Here is a 15,235-nt window from a genome sequence, read left to right as displayed (position 1 = left end):
GCCGCCATTGACTGATGCGCCCATGTTTGCAAGTGGTAGCTTCTTAGAAACAACTCAGAGAGTAGGAGGAAGACCAGTGACTATCAGGTTCTCTCTCTCTCTCTCTCTCTCTCTCTCTCTCTCTCTCTCTCTCTCTCTCCTCTCCCAACTCGCGGCCTTCGGTGTGGGAGGAAAGAGGAGCCGCCATTGACTGATGCGCCCATGTTTGCAAGTGGTAGCTTCTTAGAAACAACATGGAGAGCAGGAGGAAGACCAGTGACCACAAAAGAAGAGAGTTGCGGCTTTCCACCGGCCTTTGCTTGATTAAATAATTTATATATACAGCCTAGACCTGGTTTGACCCCCTGCAAGTAGAAATTTGAACTTGTTAAATGTCTCATCCTTAAGCCGGCCCTTCTATGTGACTTCTTGGTCCAAAAAAAATGCTTGTGAGACACACACACACACACACACACACAAGCACCTCATGACACAACTCATCTACACTAGTGTTCGGGAAAATTCATTTTCACAAACATACAAAAATCCCTCCAAGACAAATTTGAACCGGATATTTCACAATACTAGCGAGTATTTTTACAAAATTAAACTATTTTTCATGTATTTCCTTGGTCCGGGCCTGCAACTCGACAGAGAGTAGTACTCTCGTGGGACGCAAAAGCGATGTGGTTGCATTCAAGGCTTTCCAATCAATCGGTCACAAGGCTTTTCCAATCAGCTCTTGTGCAATTTGTTCTCCCACTTTGCACTATACATCTATCGAAAATTCATTGCTCCAGGGTTTGTGGCGATGATGCAGGGTGTGGTACTAGCGTTGATGCAATACGATCTACTGCATGCTGTCGGTAGGAGTAGTTGGAGGACCTCGAGGGCCATGGACTACATAGATGGCGTTAGCAGACCAGGGCTAGTCACAACGCACAACACTACTAGCAATTCCCTCTTATCAGCTCTAATTGTTTACTTGGTGATTCCTTGTTTTACAATGCTGCCAATTGTCCTGTAGATTTTCATTACTTGCTAGTGCATCTTGCTTGGATAACTTATTTGATGTTTTGAGACCATGTCCACCTTGTGCAACATCTAGGAGGGGAGAGTTATTCTGCACGAGTAGGGGGTGTGCATGTTGAGGATAAAGGGGGTCTCATTGGAAGGAATGGCAATAGTGTTCACGATAATAACTAGGCCTTCTCGCTCGTAGAAAAAAAGCCTACCTCGTCGACATAGCGAGAGCATTCTTCAATATCATAGATTTTGTGGGCCAAGCTCCTCCCTATTCATTCCAGCAGTAGAAGGTCGACAATGTCACTGTTTGCCTCGTCGCCATATTCGAATTGACCTTCATCTGCAGTAAAGCGTCTGCGCCTTCCCGACGTAGCAATCATAGCTGCTTTGTGTGTGTGTCCACCTTCAACTACCTTACTCAGCTCGTTTCTGCAGGCGCAACTACTTATGGCCTAACTCTACCGTGTTTCACTGCAAACAGATCAAGAGAAAATTGGACACATCTCCTCTATATTTGCAACAATGACATATTCCAGTGTGCGGTGAGTAAGAAGTGCCACATTTTAATCTTGAACACTAAGGACACAGTAAAAAGGAACACACCGAAAATTGCATGCTGTCGTGGGAATGGCACGTTCCCTCATATTATAAAAATTGGGGAGGACTGTACAAACTCCCCCGTGCAGGGATACCAGCACGTTTTCTTTTTTTTCTATAACATAAGAAGTAAAGAACACATACAAATAATGAGATTACTCTTAGAACTTTCAACATTGTGCTATTACTTTTCTAACTCTTCGTACTTATTCTTTGCAAGGGACATTTAGGAAATCAGCTATCGCTTGCCTCTTCCCAGTTCGAAACCCCACAACAGCACAATCCAACACCAAGTACTTGGTCGTTTCAAACGCTTGAACTGTTCGTTGCTTAGACGTGACTAGTAAGTAAATATCACAAGGTTCTCATCGCATTGAATCATTAAGACTAAGGCCGACTTAAGCCTTCGATGGACCATCAACGAAAGCATAGGATACATCTCAGCAGATTGAAAGCGAGACATCGCACTTCAATCAAGAAGAAGGCTAGATTTCTACCATGCTCACAATCATGGATTGATATCGTCAATTTAGTATACCGGTGGAGTTCAGACGTTGCAGCGATATTCAGACCTTTAAGCATCTGCTTTGTTTGTGGTGTAGTTTTCATCCAAAGAAGTGCCTCTTTTGATTGTACTCGAGCTCCAGACGAGACATCGATTGCAATGTTTGCTAGCAGTCTATTGGTATCCAGTTTAGAGGCTACACAAATAGAAGCGCAATGGGTGCAATGCTCCACTTGTGAGAACTCAAGTGCACGTCGCAGATATTGTGTGCCCTTACTTCTAGCCTACACAAGAAGAATATTGAACGGAAATCAGCTTCACATACAGCTACTGAGCGTCATTGACATATCCATCAATGCCATCTCAACAGTGACAAGAATTGCACGAGGTACACTAGACAGACGTTCAATATTAGATAACCCTCTGCTATCATGGAGTAAAGAGCATAGAACAACCTTCACAGAGCAAGATCTAGCTACATCACAAGTGGCAGACATACTTGCATTCAATATTGAGAACAACTTCGTACTACAGAAGTACATGTCAATGGCTGAACGACCGAATAAGAAGCTTGGCATATGCATACTAAGTCAAGATAGTGTGAGCAAGATCATTCAACAACAACAATACAACGCACCGTTTGCACTAATGGCACAGCTTGACACAAGTTTGATGTTTGGTATCATTGAAAACATCATTGAACCAGCCAGGAGAAGAGCATTCACTGCTAGCAATAATTACGAATTTGCTTCTCTACAGCTCTGTGGCCGTCAACAATTGCTTGAGAGAACAGTTACTTTCAAGCCCAACGGCATGCCTGCCACATCAAGCTCTGTGAACGACATCACAATAGAGACAACAGTGTTTCCATTCCTGTACCCTTTTGGGAAAGGCCAGTATGATGGTAAAATCAACTTCAATATATATGTAAAGATACGTGCATCGACTCTGTTCTCTGTTTACACCCTGTACAAGCCATACCTACTCATAATGTACCAACTAAAGCAGGCACTTATGTTGGCTAACAATACACACACGAACTTGTTGCAAAGGGACATTGACAACTACAAGAGGGCCAACCGTACAGCAACTGACGAAGATACTGTGAGACATGTGCTTCGATACAGCACCCCTTCCAACATGCCAGGTTCCTACTTGTGGCACCGCAAGAACCTAAAGGACTTGATAGCAATGGTGGACGAATGGGGAATGCCTGATTTCTTCTTGACTTTCACTGCCGATGAGGTCACAGACACAAGATGGCCTGAGATTGACACGATCGAGCTAATTGCACATCAATTGAATGCCTCCTTCACTTGGACAGACTGCCCAGTCGAATACGCCCTCACCTTCCACTCTAAGTTCCAAATGCTTATGTCCAAATATATACTTGCGAAAGGTGTGTTGGGCCGTGTGCAACACCACTTGGTTAGATATGAGGTCCAAAATAGAGGATCATTGCATGCTCATGTCATACTGTGGATGCATGAAGAAGACAACGAGAAACTATCTGCTGAAATAGCTGCATACATCCCGACAGAAACTAGCTCTATGATTTTGCCAGAAGTAAGCCGGCTCCGATAACTCGTACTCAGGAAACAACTTCACAAGTGCCGTACAAGTTGTTACCATGGTCAAAGAGATGGAGTATGTAAACACGGGTTTCCATTTCATGCGTAGCCAAATCCAAACCCAGTCTTCAACGAACAAAATCACAGATGGCAATACTTCAGGCCCCGACATGAAGACAGAAATGTCGTACCATACCACCCTACACTGCTTTTGCTATGGGGTACACATATGAATATATAGCGGGTCACCAATTCATTGTTGTCCTACTACCTCTTGAAGTATGCACTCAAAACTGAACCAATGGGCCATCTCAACATCCGCTCAGAAGATGCAGAGCGCTTAGGCCTAGGTGGCCTTGACATTGTAAAACTGAAGCTGATCTCAGCCTCTTTACTGTCGAAACCTATCTGAGCAATAGAGGTGGCATTAAATTGTTTGCAAATCCCAATCATTTCAAAAAGTGATAGCATCCAATACGTCGACTTATCACCCCCGACACTACGACAACGAAACATTTCTCACAACAATGATGTTGTGCTGCACCCTGTTGATCTGTATTGCGCATGACCACAAACTCTGGAGAAGCTTACATTCTACGACTTCCACAAGAATTACACAGTGACGAAGGGAAAAGAAAGGAAAAACAGTATTTCAGAGGAGAATAACTACGGCCAATCGCTGCAGCGGCAACACCGACTGGTCCATTTCACAGACTTTCACCCAGGGCATCATCCGGAGGCTTTCTTTTACAACGTGCTGCTAAAGAGCATCACCTTCAGAAATGAATCCCAGCTGCTCTGTTACGAGACTGGGCACCCTCCTGTTGTAGTGGTTAGCTGCAATTGGGATAGGTGGCGTAATGGTTAATTATGTGCTGTCTATTTATTTTACTAATTGAGTTGATGATGATTTTTTAGAGTGGAATGCGGGGAGTTGATGAAGAGGCGACGGCAATTACTCTTGACCATTTTATATTTTCACAGTATTTTAGAATATCATTTCAATAAGCCACTATGGCTTTGTAAATAGTTGTAGTGGGAACTCCCCTTATTGGCCATGCAAGAACTAATGAGCTTCACTCATTTACAAAAGTGAAGTGGTTGTAAAAGAGGGGCTTCAATTTTTGGCACCTAAAACTCAAAAATAATATATTAAATACCAACTCCACAAGAGAGGTGCCATGGAGTTTGGGGCTAGATTTAGGCCTTTCTCTTGCAGATTCTCTTCTCTACTCTCTTATGCTATGGTTATTTTGTTGTGTACTCTCTAATCTAGTCTCCATCCTTTACACATCTCTTACATTCTCTTACAAGCATGTCTATGTCAATTCTATGTTTACTGTGTGTGTGTGTGTGTGTGTGTCATAGTCTAGGTGTGAGTGTGTGTGCTTGGAAATTGGAAGAAGAAGTGGATAGGTTGATGGTGATGTTTGGGAGCTTGTGTTGAATAATTTAAGCGGTCGATCTCCCCCCCTCTTCTCCCAACAGTGGTATCAGAGCTTCAGGTTCGAGAAAAAATTGGCATCAGATGTCAAGCTCAAGAAGGGATTCCTCGAATCGACAAAATTCAAAATTGCAATTCATCGACTTACAATTCTCAGATTCAAGGATTCGTGGCAATTCAAAGGTTAATCGATCGAAATTGCAAACGAAATTTTTCTTGGTCGTTAATTGGCGACAAATCGGCTACTAATCGATAATCAATTTTCAATTTTGGTTTCAAGACGATCAAGAACGGGTATTTCAACGGTTAAATTTAAGCACTAGCTAAGCTTGCGTATACATGAAGATACGGACGAGAAAGTGAGCCGACGCATAATTGAAAGAAGTCGGAACACTTAATTACAACTTTGGAAGCGAAGTTGAAATTGGGAACAAGAAGGCGGATTATGGCTTGCTAAAGGAAAGAGAGAGCAAGAGTCGAAGCAAGCAGGGAAATTTGAGTCACGTCGATTCGGCTTGTCATTGGGAAGCGGCATCGGAAGGCGTAAACGAAGAGAAGGAACAAGGCGAGACAATTCTGTGGGAATCCTTGCTTACACACAAAAAAAAATTCCTTGTCGACCTGCTCGAAAAAGCTCGAAATTGCCATCAACACGGACGTTCAGGCTGTGTGAGTATTATTGCCTCCTTGCACGCGGGCCGAAACGACACCCTTCACTCACCATCATCTCCAAAACAAATAGGCTCTGTCGTTCTGTGAACCTGCACGCTGCCTTGCTATATTGGTGAGTGGATATACCTTTTGATTAAAAGGAGTGGCTTAAAAGCCTTTTGGGTAAATTGGTCGACGGCCCACTCTAGCCTTCAATTCTATTTTAACATAAGCCTCCAAAGGCTGTCCATTTCTCCTGTGGCATATTGGTATTTCAACTTAAGAACCAAATTGGCTTTTATTAAGGATTTGTGCACCCTTCTCTAATTCGCTTGGTCGGTCTTCGCCAACCCCAACCCACCGACTCCATTGGCAGCACAAGCTTTCTCTCTTGCTGTTCAAGGGAGATATTGCCTGTCCATTCCTCGCCGATCATATCCGACAACATTTGGTGCTTCATCTTTCTTCATTATAATTTCCAGACTTCCGCTCTCACCAAAGATAGCCGACTTTATGAACCGAATTTTACAGCGAAAGCTAAAATTACCTTTTGGGATACGGGAGATCGGGCGCTACGAAATTCGATCGGCTCACTAATGCACCGTCGGACCACTCCCTTTTTCTGGCAATTTCCTAGCGCATCGCCATTCTGGACTGGATGCCACCGCTATTTCCTATCTAAGTACATTACATTTCTGTTATTTATTTTACTCTTTTATTCCGCATATTGCATATGTGAATATCACCAAATAGCCCTTTTTAAGCATTATTCTTTAAAAAATTAAAAAATAAAAAATAAAAGAGAAAAACATAAAAAGCACGCAATCATGGCACACCTTCCTCAGGCACCCACGATTGCGGAACAACTTCAAAATCTGCAACAATCACTCACATATGAACGCATGCAAAGGCAAGAACTTGAAGATAAATTATTGCATTCTACACGCATCGAATCTGCACCGACACCCAAGAAAAACAAAATCAGCAAAAAAGCCTTCACTTTCAAGGATTTCGATGGCACTAAAGATGCTAGCATGGTTCTAGCATGGGTTAATCAACTAGATGACTATTTTCATGATGAAGACTTTCCCGAGCGTGAAATGGTAAAGTGTGCATCAAATCATCTCACTAGCAGCGTTGCATTGTGGTGGAACGCCACCAAACAACATGGAAGAAGACCACGCACATGGAATGCATTTAAAAAAGTGTTTTTACCCCAATTTTTTCCCACATAGTACAAAGCTAAAGCACGACGTCAGTGGGATTTAATTCGACAGGGTAGAAATGAAAATGTACAGGGTTACACTGACCGGTTTTGGAATTGTTTAATTCATTTGCAAGCTATTGAACATGTTAGTCGCAGGAAATTGAAGCGAAAGTACATATCAGGCTTGGCACTACAAATTAGTGCCGAGGTAGATATGTTTGAACCTGATTCTCTGTCAAAGGCCATTAATTTGGCTCTCAACGCAGAAAAGAAGAAAGGTGGACATTCCTCTCACACTGATCAACCTGCTAACACTAACCGCAACAAGAGACCTCCTTTCTCTACTAACTTTGACAGAAACAGACACCAAAGCCGTACGTTTTTCAAAAGACATAGATTCGACAATTGTCCTACAACTGCTCAACCTCATTCGAGCAACAACAACAACAACACACATCAACGAGACAACCAAAATTCTTTCAACCAACGTTCTCCTCCAAATTCTAATGGTAACAAAAAGGTGAAGTGTTTTAAATGCTTTCAGTATGGTCACTATGCAGATAAGTGCCCAAATGGTCATGCTAAGGGCAATGGTCAATCCAATGGCCATTCCAATGGAGTCAACAGAAATTCAAGGAAAAAATCCTTCAACAACAACCGCCCCAACGGAGCTACTCTTAACCTCATCGAAGATGCTACACCCGACGACAATGAAGTGGAAGCTAACTACGGTGAGGGATATGATCCTGATTATGATAACGATGACACCCCATCCTCAGGTACTCCTATATCTCCTCATACTTTGTTTAAAGTGCAAGGTAGTGTGAAGGGTGAAAATGTCACAATTCTGTTAGATGATGGCAGTAGCTATGATTTCATTTCCACACGATTGGCACAGCAACTATCACTCTGAAATATCATCACCTCACAAGGTCAAAACTGTTTTTAATAATCAACGTTTTAATTATAAAACTCAAGTCACTGTTGAAGTTTGCATTGGTGAGTTCACTCAAGCACGTACATTTTTGGTAGCACCATTGCATGGTCTTGATATGATTTTGGGAATGTCATTTCGTCATGAATTTGACCCGTTGATTAATTATAAAACACGTACAATGTCTCTCACTCATAATAATAAAAATTTATCCATCCAAGCAACATTGGCACATCAAAAATTTTCACTCCTCTCTCAAACTCAAGCCAAACGAGCAATTCGAAAACAGGGGAAAACATATCTAGTATTGGTAAATCAAATTTTTGCTGAAACTGACACTTCACGTAACTCCACAAACGATGAATTTCTCTCATAATTTAAAGATTGTTTCATGCATGATCTACCACCTGGAATTCCACCATCACGTCCAGAAGACCACAAAATTGACATCATACCGGGTAGTGAACCTCCTTGTAGAGCACCTTATCGTGTAAATCCTACCACACAGGGAAATACAAACTCAAATCACTGATTTACTTGATCGAGGCCTAATACGACCTAGTAGTTCACCATACGGAGCTCCAGTACTTCTTGTCAAGAAGAAAAACGGAACCTTTCGTATGTGTATCAACTACAGGGCTTTAAACAAGATCACCATTAAGAATAGGTTTCCTATTCCTAGAGTGGATGATCTATTAGACAAACTGAAAGGGGCAAACATCTTTAGCAAAATTGACCTTAAATCAGGATATCACCAAGTCAAAATGTTTGAACATGATGTCTACAAAACTGCTTTCAGAACACAAACTGGACACTATGAATTTCTTGTCATGCCATTTGGTTTGACAAATGCACCAGCCACATTTACACGCATGATCAATCGAATTTTCATTGACCATCAAGATTTTGTGATTGTATTTTTTGATGACATTTTGGTATTCAGTAAATCTGAAGAAGAGCATAAACAACATTTAACACGTGTATTTGATCTGCTTGCACAAAATCACTTGTATTTGAATCCTGAAAAGAGTGCATTTTTTCAATCTGAAATTGAATATTTGGGACACATTGTATCGGGTAACGGAATACATGTCGATCCAAAGAAAATTGAAGACATTCAATCATGGCCTAGACCCAAAAACTTGCATGAGCTACGATCTTTTATCGATCTTTGTAGCTATTACAGAAAATTTATTCGTAATTTTGCTTACAAATCACATTATTTGACTCTCTTGTTGAAGAAAAACACGTCTTATGAATGGACTGATTTGCAAGAAAGCTCATTTAATGCACTTAAACATGCTTTGACTAATTCACCTGTATTGCAATTTCCTGATTTTGAAAGACCATTCTTTGTGGTAGTCACTGATGCTAGTGGAAAAGGTATCGGTGCAGTCCTTATGCAAGATAACCATCCAATTGCTTTCGAAAGTCGTAAATTCAAACCGTCTGAAGCAAAGTTCAGTACTTATGATAAAGAGTTGACTCCTGTGGTACATGCATTGAAAATTTGGAAACACTATGTAATGAGTACTGACTGGATCATTAAAACTGATCAACAAAGTATCAAATATTTACTTTCTCAGCCCTTAATAGATGATAGACATATTAAGTGGGCCGCTTTTATTTAAAGTTTTCAGTCCAACATTCAGTACCAACCTGGTAAAGAAAACGTTGTAGCTGATGCTTTGAGTAGAAGACCCTCACTTATCATCTATCAACCATTACGGGAACTTCATTTGACACCATGCCTGACACTTATGCACATGATGATGACTTCAAAACGACATGGTTGCACATGCTTGATAATTCTGTACACACATTTCTCGAATACACTATTCAAGAAAACTTCCTTTATTTCAAACAAAAATTGTGTGTGACTGAACCTTTTCGTACATTAATTATTGAAGAATTGCACAAACCACCTTATGCTGGACATAGAGGATTTGCTGCAACTTTTCAAAATTTATGTCGTGATTTCTATTGGCCTACTATGAGAATGGATGTTAAACAGTATATTTCAACTTGTTTGATTTGTCAAAAAATCAAAGCAGCTACAGGTAAGAAATTGGGACTTTTACACCCTCTCCCCATTCCTAAAAGACCTTGGGAACATATTTCAATGGATTTTGTTACTGGTTTCCCACTCACAATGCACAAACATGACATAATATGGACTATTATTGACTGTTTCTCTAAACAAGCATATTTCATTCCTTGTAAGCAAACACTCACAGCACATCAAGCTGCACTTTTGTTTCTTAAGACTGTTTTTCCACATCATGGTTTGCCTAAAGTGATTATTTCTGATCGAGATTCAAAATTTTGTAGTGCTTTTTGGACTACTGTGTTTGAAAATCTTGGCACTACACTTGACTTCACTTCTGCATTTCATCCTGAATCCAATGATCAAACAGAAGTCACCAACCGCACTATTATTGACTTGTTAAAGGCTTATGTTTCTTCTCAACCTAAGAAATGGGATGATTACCTACATATTTTGCAATTTGCATACAACAACACTACTCACACTGCCACGGGTAAGTCTCCATTTGAAATTGTATATGGTCACTCTCTTCCTACTCCTGCTTCACGTCTTTCTAATGTTGTGCCTGCCGCTGATGATTTCACTACTGACTTTCATGATATTTATGCAAGTGTGCATTCTGCCATTAAACACTCACAAGAACTTTACACCAAGCATGCTAACAAGCACCGCAAGGCACACCAATTCAAAGAAGGTGATCATGTTTTACTTCGCATCGAAAAACGAAGGATCAAAAGTGTTGATACTAACGTCTTTGTTAAGCTTGCTCCTCGTTTTTATGGACCTTTCAAAATTTCAGCTGTCATTAATGATGTTTCTTTCCGTTTAGAACTACCTGCACATTGGCACATTCACAATGCCTTCCAAATTAGCCTTTTACGCCCATTCCGAGAACCCCTACCTACACACCACATTTATGAAGACCCACCTTCACTTGTAGACCAATAAGAGCAACTCATCCCTGACAAAATAGTTGACCATGAGACCACCACTACACGCACTGGAATGGTTTATAACCGTTACCTTTTGACTTTCAAGGGCCACCCTAGAGAGGATGCCAAATGGATGCCTGATTTTTTTTTTTGCAACTTTCCCAACCTTCTCCACACTTTCCATCACTCATGGTCCAGTTGATTTCTCTATTGAGTAACTGAGGACAGTTGCTATCTCTGGTGGGAGGGATGTTACGAGACTGGGCACCCTCCTGTTGTAGAGGTTAGCTGCAATTGGGATAGCTGGCGTAATGGTTAATTATGTGCTGTCTATTTATTTTACTAATTGAGTTGATGATGATTTTGTAGAGTGGAATGCGGGGAGTTGATGAAGAGGCGACGGCAATTACTCTTGACCATTTTATATTTGCACAGTATTTTAGAATATCATTTCAATAAGCCACTATGGCTTTGTAAATAGTTGTAGTGGGAACTCCCTTTATGGGCCATGCAAGAACTAATGAGCTTCACTCATTTACAAAAGTGAAGTGGTTGTAAAAGAGGGGCCTCAATTTTTGGCACCTAAAACTCAAAAATAATATATTAAATACCAACTCCACAAGAGAGGTGCCGTGGAGTTTGAGGCTAGATTTAGGCCTTTCTCTTACAGATTCTCTTCTCTACTCTCTTATGCTAGGGTTTTTGCTGTGTACTCTCTAATCTAGTCTCCATCCCTTACACATCTCTTACACTCTCTTACAAGCATGTCTATGTCAATTCTATGTTTACTATGTATGTGTGTGTGTGTGTGTGTGTCATAGTATAGGTGTGAGTGTGTGTTCTTGGAAATTGGAAGAAGAAGTGGACAGGTTGATGGTGATGTTTGGGAGCTTGTGTTGAATAATTTAAGCGGTCGATCTCCCCTCCTCTTCTCCCAACATGCTCTCACCGGAGAACACGTCCAGGTCATACTATCTTGAGTGCAAACTTAGAAATTTGATACTGACAGATGAGGACCTTGAGATGTACATCACAGAGTACACCCGATGAAATATGCTCACAACAGATCAAACACACCAATTTCACAACATGATACTACAGAAGACATCCTCAACAAATGTTGTCTCATTTCAATCTCCAGATGTGCAAACAGACTACGAGCAACAGGACACGTCTTCTCGTATCTCTGCCCTTCTAAACAAGCTTCAAAACGTCCAAAACGCGTCACTGACATCTGAACAAGCAGGGATCTACAAGAAGCTCACAACAGCAAAGGGTGGACTGCATGTGATCACAGGCACTCCTGGGAGTGGCAAAAGCTTCCTCATAAGATATATCACAAGCCAACTCATAATGAAAGGGAAAACTGTCACACTCGCTACTTCGACTGATGCAGCAGCCACGAGGTTAAGCAGCATCGCAACAACTGCCCATTACCAATTCAAGATACCAGTGTGCACACAACAGTATCCCCTGTCAATCTCCGAAATTGATGATAGATACGTCAGTATTAAAGAAGTAGACACGATTATCATAGACGAGATTTCTATGTTGACAAAGAAAACTTTTGATCTCATAGTACGACAAATTGTGAATGTCACCAACGGCACACTGCTAGACCCATTCAAAGATAAAAAGGTCTGCTTGTTCGGTGATTTGGCACAGTTGCCGCCAGTATGCAGGCATCAAGGTGATTAGTGCTACTCATGCCACATCACAAGCTCCACTTATTGGTCCACTGCTACTACGTACATTATGTCTTGCTCAGTGCGCCATGCAAAAGATATCTCTTTCATAGAGTTCCTCAATACAATAAGAGTCAGGCTCCCCACAAAGAAAGAGATCCACGATGCGCTCGGTGACCACATCATAAAGCAGGATCAAATAGAGCAACACATGGATAGGAACATGACAATCATTTGCACACACAAGAGTGACGTTCGATATTATAATAACCTTCTCTTGGAACGCTTCCATCGGCATAGTCACATCATCCAAATTGGCCTCAAGACGAACGCACACAACATCCCTGAGCTCCAAGCATGGCTTGAAGATCCCGACTTCTACGCAATTGACAGAATAGCAGAAGGAGCAAAGGCGCTGATAACAAAGAACATAGACTTAACAATTGGAGCAACCAATGGATCAATCTGTCGCGTAGACGAAATCCTCCAAGATGAAGAAGGAGGCGTCAAAGCAATCAAAGTCACACTGGACACATCCAAACAGGAACTTACACTTCGATGGTCAAAGCATAGCAGGCGGACATTCAATGGGCACTGGTACCATAAATCCACATTCCCAATAGCTCTTGTCTATGCTATGACTGGACACAAGTCCCAAGGTGCAACAATCAACACCAACGTCTTGCTCATTGTAAAAGAAGTTTTCTCCCCTGGCCTTCTATATGTGATGCTATCACGCGTTACTGAGCGAACCCGGCTACATTTACTACATCTCCCTACGCTAGAGATGTTCACACCATTTAGATTTTTGACCTTCTAAACGTAAATGTTTCCTACCCCCTCTTCAGTATCAATTCCTCTTTCTATTAAACTGATTGAATCGCCTTGTAATTTCCTTTTATATAAAGCAAAAATTTTAGTTCAACTGCTTATCTTCTCTTCTGTTGACTTATCATGTTCAATATGTTGCATTGCTGAGACATCTTCCCTATCACCCCTGCTCACTCTGATCCACCTTTTGTAAATTTACTGGTCTTCCCTTTTTCACTTCATTCATTTGTGTTTAAATGTTTGTCGGATCTTATGCTTCAAAAATACTGTAAGAGATCATCAAAATAATTATTTTTACGTGTCGAAAACTGAATCAAACAATGGATCACAACACGGTACATTTTGCAGGCTTGTCTGATCTTGCATCTGCCTATGTATACACATGCAAATCAATCACTCATCTTACTGTGCAGCTCTTCAAGCAATACACGAACAATGCAAAGGAAACGCAACCAATGATACAACCTAAGAGATTTTACCTCACGACTAAGCAGATGAGATTGGCTAACTCAGTAGGCGAGAAACCCCATGCGTATATTGAGGGGTTCCATACTCAAAAGCGTCGCAACTTCATGAATAAGTGCGACGCAAGATATAAAGCTCTAAACCAAACGATGGCCACACCAAACACAGACAGGATGACAACATGTACTATTAGAAAAGAAAAATAAAATGCCTTCTGTCTGTTACGCTAACCAGCTTGCTCCTACATCCTGCAGGTCTCATGAAGCAAATACTTCAAGAGATTGATATCCAGCAGGAGGATGATGAGAGTATGTTGCGTAATGTTGAAGCACAACAACTCCTCGACACAAAAACTGAAGGAATTACATTGTACACGATGGAGCAGTTGCGGTTTGGTTACAACATTGATTTAACAAAACTTTCAAAAGCTACTCAAGAAAACTGTGCCGCTATCTTGACAAATTTCATGACTTTGGCAAACCACACGGACGACGCAACTAATCCACCTATCACAATCTAGAAGGTAGCATGGAATTACAACGAATACAAGGCAGTAAATTATGGCCAACCAGCCTCTCCATACGAGCCAGTTGCAATAGACCAAGGCAAGTATGGATAACAAGTATCACTAGCTTCCATTCATTTCTCGTAGTACCGTCATTTTTTTATTGACCTAACCAATCTGCATGGACTGCAGATTTAGACACTCATCAACAACCAGAGACAAGCATCGGCCTTCCACCCCAGAAAAAGCAGCGTCGCGGGAAGAATACATAGTCTACAGTATACATTGCACGAAAAACGATAGAAGATATATCGGAGTTATGAATAACGTCCATAAACGCGTTAGCCAGCACAAGCGCAATCCTTCGCAGAGAATGCGAGCGGACATGCTGACACATAGTGCTTTCCGGGACAATTTTGAAATTACCACTTTAGCAACTAGTACCAATATACATAAAGCTAGAAACTTAGAACATTTCTATATTAAACAACACAAAACAACAACTGCATTAGGTTATAACGTTTGTTCTGGACATCCACCAAGGTTGAGAAAATATTATTTTTTGAAAAAAAACAAGAAAATATAGTTGCGAACTTCTGCCATCTTCATTTCATTGTTTTGTTCACTATCTTTGTCATATAACGTTGGTCATTGGCTACAACAATGTCTTTTTCTTTTCCATTCAAACTATGACAGACATGACAACTTATCAACTTCTTTGATTTAAATGCTTTTTCTTTTCAGTTTAGAATGGGTAGGCTAATTCCAGCTGATTTGATTGAGCAACAATTAGAATTTGAGACTACAATGTATAAGTTGCAATACTGTCTTTACCCACATTTGCAAGAGCGGGTGC

The sequence above is a fragment of the Adiantum capillus-veneris genome, chromosome 26 (assembly GCF_014529385.1).
Source record: "Adiantum capillus-veneris isolate H3 chromosome 26, ASM1452938v2, whole genome shotgun sequence".
In the NCBI taxonomy this organism is placed as follows: domain Eukaryota; kingdom Viridiplantae; phylum Streptophyta; class Polypodiopsida; order Polypodiales; family Pteridaceae; genus Adiantum; species Adiantum capillus-veneris.
This window is presented reverse-complemented; position numbering follows the sequence as displayed.